The sequence below is a fragment of the Ammospiza nelsoni genome, chromosome 13 (genome assembly GCF_027579445.1).
Source record: "Ammospiza nelsoni isolate bAmmNel1 chromosome 13, bAmmNel1.pri, whole genome shotgun sequence".
Classification (NCBI taxonomy): domain Eukaryota; kingdom Metazoa; phylum Chordata; class Aves; order Passeriformes; family Passerellidae; genus Ammospiza; species Ammospiza nelsoni.
Window position 1 is genome coordinate 13350428 of NC_080645.1, and position 12094 is coordinate 13362521.

The 12094-nt window shown below is 39.0% G+C and overlaps 1 protein-coding gene across 1 annotated transcript in view; it reads left to right on the forward strand.

The window, feature by feature from the left end:
* SMPD3 (sphingomyelin phosphodiesterase 3) overlaps nt 1-12094 on the forward strand; it is a 104414-nt gene that overhangs the window by 55111 nt on the left and 37209 nt on the right. The gene's annotated exons all lie outside the window — the stretch shown is intronic.

Genomic DNA, 12094 nt, shown 5'->3' on the forward strand with positions numbered 1-12094 from the left:
AAACCTTTAGTTATTTCAACTTTTCAAATATTATACTTATTACAACATAGTAGAGAAAAGGTTTGGGCTGAGCTCTGTCCTATAAAATAATCACTGTCTGTGCTGCCTGGAGTATTTTGGAGTTTGAGGTTCCTGATATTTTTTCCTATACCAAGTCACGTTTTCCTTTGAAGTACTTCTTTCACATGGTTGTTGCCACAAATAGATAGTTTGTGTTTCTTCAAAGACTGACACTGATTGTAGCTGATTTTGGCATTCTTGAAAAGCCCCAGCTACAATCTGAGGAAGGGTTAGGCCTGGCTGAATTGCTTGTGGCAAATCTGTTGTGTGGATTTGTGGGTATGAGCCATTGTAGGTGGACTTGGTGAAGAACTTTCAAAATAGGCTCCTAACTTAAATACACTGGGAACTGTGAAGTATTTTACATAAAAAGTCATGCATAAATATGTGTTACATAACCACAGCAAGCAGCTGCAATGGAGCAGGACAGGCAGCAGCCCCCAGCCTGCCTGGAGAGAGCAGTGTAAGTTACAAAAGCAGTTGGTTCCTCAAAACTTGTTTGCCAGAGTTCTTGCAATTGAAAAGAGGGATGAATGTGATAAAACAAGGCAGCTATTTGGTTTCCAGGAAATATTCACAAACATAGAATTAGTGCTTTTATTTGTTGTTGCTCTGCTTTGTTTTCAGATAATGCTGCAGCACGGAAAATACTGGGTTGTAGAAAATGGAAAATCATTTAAGATTTTATTTTATGTAGAAAATGGAAAATCATTTAAACCTGCATTTAAGTTACAGTTGACTTCAAAGAACACCTCTGATTCTGGAGGAGTAGGTTTGGAACTGAATTTGTTTTGAATTTACTTCTCTTCATGCCTTCCTTTCTTCTGTTAGTTGCTTATAATTTCATTGATGTATCTACCAGTGGTGTACATAAAAACATGGTATGCTAATGGCATAATTAATATGCCAAGCAGCACATGAAGGCACCTTGACAGGTTTGTGGTTTACCAACACTGTTTTACAAGATTAGGCTGGAGCTCTGCAGCTGCCTGATGTGAGTTGTTTGCTCAGTCTCTCATAAAGCTGAAAATCAAGTTGTTATCAGCTGAGTGAGCAGCAAAGTGTTACCATCTTCTGTGCTTACCAGTTGGGCTTCTTTGCCTTAGTGAGCCAGCCATAATTTTCAATTAGTTTAAGGATAATAAATTCAGAGAGCAATTTTGATCTCAGCAACAAAATTACTTGTGTAAATGCTTAAGAGAGTTGGAGATACAAAGGAAAAATTATTCATATATAGGGAAAAAAAGAAAACGGAACACAAACTTTTTAAAATTTAGTAGAAGAGTTTTTTGTCTTTGGAAGACTGAAATGACTAGATCTTGCATGTAATGGCCTTACAGCTTTTGGCCAGCAGTCCAGTCCATCCCAGCAGATCAATAATCCTTTGAAGCAGAGTGAGCAGAGTAACCAGCTGGTGGTACCTGTGCTCAGCGTTCTGTGCCAGCTCAATGAGCTCAGCCCTGACCAGCCTGATAACCCTTCCTACAAAAGCAGCAGCAATATTTAGGGACTTTGTGGTGGTTTTGCTGTAGGGCCCGAGGGTGAATGAGTGTGGTTAGTAAATGAAAGCCCCTTGTTCCCTAGGAGGAGGAGATTCCTGTCAGGGGGGCTGTGCAGGGTGGATTGTGCTGCTCCCCAGGAGTCTCCGGGACAGCACAATTCCCTTCTCACAGCCAAGGCACTTCTGGCTGCTGATCACATTGCAACTTATTGTCCTTTGGTGTGAAAGGTTTGCTGTTTAATTGCACAGACCTAAGTGATTTCTTGTCACCTGTGGCCAAGACACAGTGGAATTGGAAGTTCTGCTGTGTTTGCTGTACGATATAATTTTATGTCACTTACACAAGGTCTCAAGTCCCCTGATTTAGAAGCTTAACACCTGTCAGATTCATAGAACAAAGTCAGAATAAAAATCAATGTTCTCTTTTGTGAATTCTCTTCACTAGAGGTAATCCAAAGGCTTTATTTCTTCAGTTTTGCTGGTGCATTTACTGCACATAACAATAATTATCTGAGACAAAAATCTACTGTACTTTGACTCCCATTGATAGTGAAGCTCATTACACCCCCATTATAATTATTACCCTCTTTATGTATACCTTGTTAAACACTTCAAAAGCTGGCATCCAGGGGATGCTGTTTTAAGAATCTATTTAAGTGATCAGGATGAATTATGTAAGATATTAACAGTATGTTCCTTCTACATCACTTCAAATCTTACAAAATTTGGGGTGCATAATAATCAGAGTTATACCAATAATATTATTCTGTCTAACAGTTCTCTGAAACTTTCCCAATATTCATTGGAAATTGCAAAAATGCAAATTTATCTCTGGGAGCAGTCCTACTAAAGATAGGAGTAAAAGCCATGGCTAATAAACAAAGGGTATCTCTGCCTGCAATACTCAAGTAAATGTATGTCCTGAAAAGTGTAGCACAGGCTAGGAGCAGCCAGCAGAAATAGAAATGCAACTTATAGCTATTAAAGATAATTACAAAAGCCCAAATCCCCAAACATTTGTGTTTTATCAGAACCATTCAAGACATGGACTCTTGGCTCTGGGTATGTGACAACTTCAGCTGAGTAGTGGGGATCATTTTACCCAAAGCCACAGAGATTACCACTATCAGAAATGTTGCTTTACACAATTTGCACCTTTTTCCTTGGCATTTCTTTGACAACTGTTCTGTGACATGCAGGAGATAATGCAAACTTAGACTGAAATATGATTTTCATTTCAGTGCTGAAGAGCTTCACTTCCAAGAACACAGCATTCAATATATGAAAGCCTGCTTTTCTATTAAAGACAATTGAATTTTTAGAAATGTATTTCTGCTCTGCAAAATGACTCTTAAAAATTGAATTCTGAAGTGAATCATAGGGCAAAATGAGTTTATTTAATAGCAGGACAAGACTATGCTGGTTTGGAAAATCTAGCAAAAGTCTCTACAGTTTAGGCATTGATATTGACAGTTCTGTGTGGATGCTGTATTGTTTAGCAGTTGCATGAACCTAATACTTTACACAGGTATTTAACATGCCTGAGGATGCTCTTTGTAAATAATGGACTGCACAGTAAGTCCAAAGAATGAAACAAACTTCACAAATACATCAATGCAGGTCTTGTAGAACCAAATCCCTATTTAACTCACTGTAATTACTTGTGCAGAGTTTACTAAAACTAACCTTTTAAAAATAGATTTTTTGTACTGTGAATATGCATCAGAGGTATGGTTTAAAAAAAAGGCAATTTAAATTTTTTTTCTGACCATATTTGGACCAAATTTTAATGTACTTCATTTTTTATCCCCTGGAATAGCTGTATACATCCCCAGTATATTTTTGCTGAACGATTGTGACAGTAAAGCTTACCTGAGTGAGTAAAAGCAGCAGTAAGATCCAGGATGTTTGCTTTGCATCCTAAAACTAATACTGAGATCAAGCTGTTTATACTGGAGGTAGGCCCAGATCTATTTTGGAATCATCACTTCTGATTCTCTACAGTTTTGTTACTTGGACTGAGATCTTATTTAACTTGTCATATATTCAAGTGTATGAAAAGATCATGCCTGGAATGCCATGCATGAAAATCTAATCTGCAAATACCACGCGTCCATGCTCTCAGCTTCTGGTTATTTATTAAGGAGCAGCTGCTTCAATTAAACATTTTACTTTTGGTCACAATAAAAAAATAGTCATAGTTTGACTCAGTATTGACATTTTTAAAAGCATATTAAATATTTAAACAATTTTTTTTCTGCCGATGGCTAAGAGAAGCCTCTAGTTACTTCATTTGTTGGTGACCATGTAAGAACACTGTAGAAGGTATTTTTAGATGGAAGCAAACACTGTGTCCCTCTTGCTTCTTCTGGATATAGGAAACTTTCTGATTTCATTCTAGTTCCAAGAGTAAATAAAAAATGGGGTGCAAAATGAAATATCTGTATATTGCCATGATCTTCAAAAATGCATTTAATAGCAGAAAAAACTACAAACATTTGCTGTATTTTTAAGGAAATAAAAGTCCACAGAATAGTGAAGTGAACTTTGTATCCATATATGCATACCCCTCTAAAGTAGCTGCTCATTTTCACTCATTCCTCGTTTTTGTTCTTTCAGATTTTTGCCAGATCTGTTACTGGGTTATGCTACTCCCTTGGCTTAGAAGTGGTAGAATGTTGGGTATTTAGCATAGCTTCTTCTGTTTCTTTTCTAAATATGGACCGCTTTGATTAACAGCAGTACAATTTTGATATTTCAGGTGTGTTATGGATTAAACGTACATTTTGTATAACACAAAAAATGAGATTAGCCTTTATTCTTGTTTTTCCATAGAGATGCAAAAGCTTCTGGCTCAAAAATAGGATCTTCCTCTCCCTATCCCACCTCAAATTTTGTGTTCACTTTTCTCTACCAAGTCCTTTCCCAACTCATGCAAAAAAGCAGCGATGTCTGAAGAGTAACAATCTCTGAAACCTGGAACCTGAAATGCTGAAAGTGTCGAGGCATGAGCCAGGATCTGTTCTGCCAGCAGAAAATATGGGAGACTCTTGGGCAATTTCAGAAACCTGGTTCTTATCAGGCAATGTCAGAAGACTTCAAAGGTTGCTTTGTGGCTGAACTTTGTGGCTTTGTTGCTTCCTGTGCTGTAACAGTGAGGCAACCAGAACAGACTGAGCATGTTCTCAGTTTGTCAGATGTCTTAGAAGGTGAAGAGGAAGGATCAGCATTTTCTGTGTAATGCAATGGTTAATAAAAAGTGAAGGGAGTTTTAGGACAAGTGGGAAACATATTGCAGTCCTTCTGCTTTGCGTTCTTGTGAGAGTCAAGAAGATTTTTTTTCAAGAATGCCATTTTGGTGGCAAACATATTTCCAAAAGACATTGCAGGGTTGTGGAAGGGAAGGGAAGCACCCCAGATTTGTATGTGCCCGTGGTTGAGAAGGAACCGCAAATGTCAGAGGCTTTCAAAAAGGCAGTTTTATTGGTAAATTATACACTTGGCATGAAAATTGGTATGTTAGTCCCTTATCTTCCCATGTAAACACAGGGGTGGATTTTGAATAAAGGGTAGAGTGAAAGAGAGAGGGAGAGACAGAAAGATCAGCAGTGCTGGCTCCAGCACTGATCCAGCAGCCTGGGATGTGCACACCGGGGCTTTGTGGAGGTAGGTTTTATGGATGAGTTTTCCCTACTCTCAAGGTAACTTTCTCTCTTTCTATGCAAGCGGTTACAGTGTGCAGTTCATTCTTCTTGGCATGTCTGGAAAAGAGTCAGAGCCCTTTGGGTGTCAGAGCTGGTCTTGTTTTCCCCCTGCTGAGCTGGCCTTCGGTCCATGTCTGCTTCCTGACCTCAACCCCATGGCTGTGTTATGCTGTGCTTATTCCCAGGACCCAGAACAAGGATATTTGTCCCAGAAAAGTCCTGCCCTAGCTCCCCTGTGGCCCCTTCTCCAGCCCCATCCCACTGTTTCTCCCAGCATGTCCTTGCCAATGATCCTTGTTGGCTCCGTGGCCGTCGGTGTTTGAGACCTGCAGTCAGCCCCTTGTCCCCAGCCCTCTGCAGGGGTGTCTGCACAGATGTGCAGCAGCAGAGTGTGAAGTGAGCCACAAGATTCCTTACATGGGTCATTTTAGATATCCCTGTTCCCCAGACCTGCCCAGCCTAGCAAGGATGAGGGTGTTACTGTGGAGGAGCCAGTGAAGAACAAGCCATGAGGCTCCCTGGAATAAACCTGCACAGCAAATTCTCTCTGCTTTCTTAGGGGTGGTTTTAAGACAAGTCACCACACGGATCTTAAATAATTCATTTTAAATAATTCATTCTTGAGTATTCGAGAGATTAGTAGCTTTGTAATATCTGAGCTAAATTTAGCTGTGCTTTATGTGAAGATGGCAACAAGTGTTCTTTCAGAGTGTTAAGTGATTGGATGGGATAATTTAAAAAATCACATGTTGTTTTCTGTCTTCTTTTATGTGTTACTCCGTAAGAAGAAAATGTGAGAGGATTGGCACACTTTAGTCTACCAGTGTATTGCAGTGACATGAATTTACAAATAAGTAAATGTAATATTTTTGCTTGAATTTCCTATAACTTTTGAAAAGCTGAAAGTGTCAAGTGCTCTGGGTTGGTTTTTATGCTGGTGGGTCTTTTTTTGTTTTTTTTTGTAATGAGAGTTTTAATAGATGTCTGTTTGGGTGTTTGAAAATATGCAACAAAAGTACTCAGCCTATCTTGGAGCAATTTGTAAAAAGCTTGAGCTTGAATTCTTGCATTTTTGTCAGTGGCTTGACATGGAAGCAAGTTTTGGGGGAAGGACTTGGTATTTATGTGCTGAGTTTTGAGCAATGCTGGGTTTTTTATGAATACCACCATACAATTAGATCTCAGGGTCCTGGGGAAATATGCCTTTGTCAGCAGAGCTAGAAACTGGGAGTTAAGGAGTCTAGTTTTGGGGTTTGCATGAAAACTTGTCCAAGTTAAAAAGGCTCTGTTTTCCAATTTTCTATAAGTAGAAAATGAATAAATGTACTTTAATTTTCTTTATAAGGGTAGCTGTGTTTTAATTCAGTCACATTGTATTTTAATTTCCTTTATAAAGTATTTTAAGAATTGTAGGTAAGCATTTTTTTTATAGAGGAACAGATATTTATTGACAGGAATTTGTCTTGGATTTACTGTAGGTTAAGGTAACTTTTCTTTGGCACCTTTAAGAACAATTTCAACAGTATAAAAATATCCACTCTGGGGAAAAATGATTACTTTATACTTCTGTTGAGCTGTCATGGAGTAACCAGAAGCCTGGAGGCTCAAAGTGCTGCTTGAGAAAGAACAGCTTTTCATTTTACAGGGAGCCTGTGCCCCTGCTAATTTATGGGCAAGGCATGGCTGTAGTCAGACCTCTGTAGGATTTAGATGGTGAAAGATGAGTAGGGAAAATTTTATCTCCACTTCTGTCTTGTGCACCTAAAGCCAATATTGTTCCATCTCACTGGGTTTTGTTAAACAAACCATCTACAAGGATCAGATTTATTTAGCCATTATTGAATTACTCCAGCTCCTGTAAAATACGAGGCTCAAGCACACTAAAAGGTGATTTTGTAAATAAAGCCCATTCTCTTTCTATTGTATAAACAGAGCTTAGTGTCACAGATTCATACTTTTGTGGGCTGCAGTTGTCTCACTACTGAAGTTCACCAAATAAGGTCTCAAAACAGAGAGTGTTTAGCTTTCCAGGTGCTGAGTGAGATCACCAAGTGGTCAGATTAACTTTTTTTTGTCTAAATCTTGCCTGATAGCAAAGCTTTTCTGAAAACCTAGAGCTCTCTGTATTTGCAGATATTTTCATCTATCAATATGTTATTGATCCTACTTCTTTCCAGTTCCCAAGGCCATAAATAGGAATTGATAATTTGGAAATATGTAATTGTCCCCTGTACCAGAAGAGACAGTTCTGCTGATTAGGATTTTTTTGGTATTAATTCCGAAGTAGCTACTTTAACAATGCAGTCAAATTTGTGTTTTAAAGTAATGTCCTTGCAGATCAGAACTGACATTGGTTGCTGTTACTTAGTTTGCATAACCATGATATTTTTAGAGGCATTCATGGCATTGGCCCCTCTAAAATACAACAGAAACTGTCAGTCTGCTTCTATTTCCACTGAAATAAAAATAATTGAAGAAAGTTTGTACAGTCCAGATTTTCAGATGAGTCTTCATGCCCTCCAGTGAAGTAGAACTAAATGCCCTTGTAAAAAGTTCCCACATGGCTTGTATTTGATTATTTATCTGATGTTCACAGGCTGGTACTGGTGCACTCACAGAGTGCACAAGGCTTTGGAGGTGTATTTCAGAATTTGGAGCTGCACTGGTGAAGTTTTCTGGGTTTGGGTCAGGTCTCTAGGGAGCAATTAGTGAAGCTGGTGTGTAAACACAGCATTCATTGTTGGAGTGCAGTTTGTATGGGTGGAGTAAAGAATAAACCTCTCCTAGGCTTGAGAGATGTGATGTGTCCCTTCTGCATTTATAACTCTGCATGTAGGGTTTGAGCAAGTATAATCTCTTGTGTCGGGGTAGACTCAGCGTTGCTTGCAGGGATATGAAAGATGATTGTTTTCTGCAATAATGCATTCAGCTTCAATTTTTCATCCATTTTGAAAGAAAAAAGGGACCAAACTGACATTTTTTTAATGCTTTTCAATGGGTTATAAATGTAAAGATCTTTTTTTAACCTGTGTTTCCATACATTAACATAATTGAATTTATATTTTTTAAATTAAGTTTAAACCCAATTTATTTAGGTAGCAGAAGGTGTGTGGGTATGGGTTTTGGCCTAGGAATATGATCTGGGACTACCAAACTCAGATGATTTGCTTTCGGAAATGAGAATCTGCTGCCACGGCCCACGTAACTGTAAAGCTCAGAGCAAGTTTTACAGTGTGATCACAAACAACTTTCCAGCACTTTGAGAGAAAAGCTCCCATTTGGGGTGAGGAGGTACACAGGGCACCAGGCCAGCCCAGTTTCTCTGCAGCTGCAGCCAATCTTTTGTCAGATGAAGGGGATGACTCCCACTCACACTGGTGCCCGCAGGTACCTTGGGCACTGCTGATCCAGCTCCAGCACTGAGTGCCCAATGAACTCCAGCCCTGCTCCAGCTCCCTTCACCTGTGGTTAATAACAGCACCAAATCTCCTTCAGAGTACAGCTTTGGAGACATTCAGAGGCATCACTGAGAGTCCAAGGACTCCTTAAGAAAATTTAGCACCTCCTTGCTTCAAATACAGATTGCATCACCACAAATCTACTCCCTGAGGCTTGAGCAGCTCCCTGGACTTGTGGGGGTGCTTTGGGGTTTTTAGACATGTGCTTAACTGCTGACATCTCTTCTATTCAGGGAGACTTGTAAATTCACACTTCTTAGTATTTTATTTTTTACAGGTTAGCTCAATTGAGTTAGGCATCTTGTTTATGCTGATTCTTGCCTGTTGGCTGCCCATGGACAAAGAGACAAGGTGCAGAGCAGCCTGGCAGTGTTTGATGACCTTCTCTAGAAAGGAGGGAGAGAGTTTAGGCAGAAACTGGTAAATGAATGTTGCAAAGGCAAGTCTGCAAAAACATTGTCCTCCTTCCCTTCTCCTCCTGCCAAATCCTTAGTTTAAATGGGTTCTGCTTTATTCATCAGTACCAGTGATTCACCAAATTCAGCTTCTCCTACCAAAGAGGATCCGTGTTTTCCCTGAGTTTTTACGAAGATTTTCCTAAGCTGTAAATTGTTACTGATTTAAGTGGAAGTTAAGCTGAGCCAGTAAGTTCTACTTAAATTCCCTTAGCCTGCATGGTGAACTCCTTCATGGAATGAGTCCCAGCCAGGATGAGAGGATTTCAGTTAGAACATCAGGCTGTGAAGTGATCACAGGGGAACAAGGAAACATCTTCATTAGAGCCACTGACCCCTCAAGATGGCTGCATCTCTCTAATTACAGCCACGTAATCAAGCATGCAAAGCAGTTCACGTGGTTTTGGCCTTTTGGAGTGGGTTTCTTTTCCAGAAGGTTAGTTAGCTGTTGAACTAGACTCTAATTAAAAGCATGTATAAGAATAATCAGGGGAACAACACTGAATAAAGGAAGGAAGATTTTATGAAGTGTGTCTGGGAGGAAAACCAGATGAGAACAATGAGGAAAGCAAAAATTAAGTTGTGGTTTGTCTAATAAGCCTGAATGACGTGAGAGCCTGAGTGAGAATCCCCTCAGTTACCTCAGATCTTCATTTCACCTGTGCTCAGTTACAAACACTAATTTTTGTGGTTTCACATGGTCTAGTGGGATCAATTTTGTAAAACTGTTTTTTTTGATTGAAATTACAACGACAATAAGTAAATCAAGGTAAAACCACAGCCTAAATAAACTGCTTTTCTAGAATTCATTTTTAGATAGATATTGCTACAATCTTCCCTGGAAACCAACTGTCAGGATTCAAGAAACACTAGTTTTAATGAATATATGTAAATTATGATGTGAAATTACCCATAGGGTAATTTTCCAAATCAGTTAGCCACTTCAGTAGTTTTATTCTGTTTTTAAATAAATAACTGTTGTGCCAGTGATTTACTTATAGTTTTAAAAATACAGTTTACTGTATTTTTACTGTATATAGGTGATATTACTATCACTTTTGAAGAAAGTTTAGTTGTCTGAATGTGAAAGTGTATTTTAGTTTCTAAGCAAAAGGAAGTTTAAACTTTTCTGACCATTTCTAGACTGTTCTCATAACATGATTTTTGTAAGATTTGTTGTTTTTCTTCTGTTTCTCCTATCACTTGTTGACTTGTATTGTCCTTTATTTAGTTTGCAAGCAATGCTGGAGCTAGAAACATCTCTTTTGATCTATGATGTCTCCATCATACTTCTGGGCATAATTATGATCATAAAAATCTTTGAAACCTTCCTGCCTGATGTCTTGTTATCACTAAAGTTGAAATGTTCCATACTGCCACCATAAAAAAAATTAAATAAAGTCTATTTTTAGCCTTCAAACACTCACAGAGTAATAAAAACCACCAAACAACGCTGCCGTTTACGTCTTTGTAGCATACAAAAATATCTGTTTCATTGCAATATCTTAAATTCTCCCTTAATCTCCCAAACCCCTATGAATAAAGCATTGGATTACCAAGTAATACCCTTCATCACAAGGAATTAGGCACTTTAGCTGTAGGCTCCATCTAAACCGCTGCATTAGGAGAGATGTGACTGACGTCATGTTTCCCAGGTTCCTGTTGACTCACACGGTGCCTTCCCTCACCCCTTAAGATCTTGTTGAGATAAAATCTCTCTCCCATGACCCTCTTAATTCTCTTTTTTGGGGCGGCTTTGAGGCACTAGAGCGCACAGGATTTTCTAGCAAGGAGTAGGAAACTTAGTTCCTGTTTGTGTGTGTGCCAGTGAGTCTGTGACAGAGTTTTGGCAAGTTTTGTGATTGCTTTCATCTGGAAGTTTAGTAAGTCAGGATAATAATTTCCTTGCTAGAAGAGGGTTTTTAATTAGGACCTTGACATGTCTATGTCTTCTGTCTGCAATATGCAAAAATTTAAAGGACATCCAGCTATTCCGTCCTTTATACTCTCTTCCCTTTTCCCCAGCTATTATATTTTAAAGCTTGCTGTGGTACCAGGGGTTTTGTGCTTCTGTGTCATGAGTTGTGGGAATTCTATTAGAATGCATGGAATAAAATGCATGGAATACAAGTGCGTATTCAAACCCCTATTGCCTCACTTCAGCACGCTGCTAGTGGGAAATGCAGCTGGCACCTGGTCAAAAACCCTCCTGATTTTGGAAGATACTCTCCCTTTTTAAGGCAGAGGAAGTGTAGGAGTCATAAATGTGGCCTTGAACCATCATACAGCCTTTAGTGTTTACAGAGAATCACGTTCTTGCTAGAAGTTGTTAAAACGAACCTCAGTCCAAACCAATCTGCTTCATGACATGGGCTGTGCAATCTTATCCCATGGAAGGATTTGTGATTGCAATTATTTTTCTTCCATTTTTACAAATACACAATAGTATGTTGGATCTGCAGCAAGCATGAATTCCTTTTACACAGTGTGTCTCCACAATCTGGATAATGGCTTTTGTAAAGCTGTTTAGTTGGGTGTTTCATGGTTTGCTGGACAGCTTTATCTTGTAGATTTATCTTGTAGATTATCGATACTGCAGTCCGTAATAGAACTGGCAAGAGTTGTATTGAATTGATTCTTTTTTTTTTTTCCACTTCAGCACATCCCCAAGCAGGCATTGACTGCTCTATCTACAAAACTGTCCCTTGGTTTCATGTTCCCCAGGGAGTTGTAAGATCCTGTCATCATATGCTCAAGGAAACACCTATTGGAGACCTAATTAGGCAATTTTTTTATGGATCCATTGAGCTTTTGCACTTCCTTCTGGTCTGTTATTTTAACATAGTAAAAGTCAAATTGACCTGTATTCTGCAGCACTGCTACACCTTTCACCAGGAAGGCTGTCAGCCTGTAAGT